Here is a 1,295-nt window from a genome sequence, read left to right on the forward strand (position 1 = left end):
AGTTGTTAGCCCATCATCACCTCATCAATTTTTATGAATTCAAACTTTCGTTCTAAAGTCGTATAATTTTTGGATTCATGTTCAATTTTGAAAACGAAAAATTCTCAAAAATAGCACTAATCTAAATTTTTCTTCCAAACTTAGCACACACTCTTATATTTTCCAAAATTAGCATTAACTTTTAAAATTAAACTTTAAAAATTAAATCCTTAAATCTAAAAAATAAATCCTACCTCTACAAAACTATACCCTAAGTGTAAAATAGTCAACCCAAACGTAAAAACAAATTCTAGAAAATTATTTAAAATATTATAATTATGTTAATTAGTGCTATTTTGGAAATTTGTGGAGTGTGCGCTATAATTGTCCATAAAACATATTTTGGTGTTATTTGAGGGTATTTCTCTTTTTAAAATTATCTTCTTCTCAGCTTTAAGATGTAATTTCATAAGGTTGAATACTTGTTTATGAACAAGTCCAAATTCCCGAAAAACATCTACATGGCTAACATGTAATTTGTAAAGAGATGTGGTGCTATTGTACATATGTAACTAGTCATAAATGTATAATGTTTGGAACCATATACATTGAACATATTCACCAATATGTTTTTACAAATTTATAGACACATCTTATTTACTAACATGCTACACAACGAACATGTAGCATGCAAAACCTATGAAAATTATACTAGTGCTTGTTATAAAATCATATGCTCTGGTGGGCTCCGTATATGTGTTTTTAATCCCAAATTTGTGTTTTCCTAATTGGCGTTAGCAATACTTTTATGTAAGACGATCCCATTGTCTAATATTTTCGGTATGGTACTTCATATTCCAATAGGAATTAACATTGTTGCCTCACATTTATTTAGTTGACTTTTATTTATTGATTTGAGGCTATAGTTGTAACAAACCAAACACATGTACATCGATCTGTTTTCTCCTATAAATACTTGTAGATCAGTAACTTATCAAATCATATTCAAACTTCAAACACATAATATATTGATCAAAGAAAGGGAAGCTCTATATCTTCCCTATTCTGATCCAGTTTCTGGTAATATTCTATCTCTCTTCAACTCTTGCTTGTTTTATTTAATCTATCTATATATGTGTATGCAAAAATCTATCCTAAATTGCTCTACCTTTTCTTGATTTTTTGTCCTTTCAGTATTATCATCGATGGCATTATCCGAAGATACGTTGTCGAAATGCTCAGAACACCTGAGTGCTTACAAATCCGCTTGTGAAGACCACCCAGAACTCAAAGCCTTTGATTATTCGCTTCAGCAT

Source organism: Capsella rubella, unplaced genomic scaffold (genome assembly GCF_000375325.1).
Source record: "Capsella rubella cultivar Monte Gargano unplaced genomic scaffold, Caprub1_0 scaffold_77, whole genome shotgun sequence".
NCBI classification, from domain to species: Eukaryota; Viridiplantae; Streptophyta; class Magnoliopsida; order Brassicales; family Brassicaceae; genus Capsella; species Capsella rubella.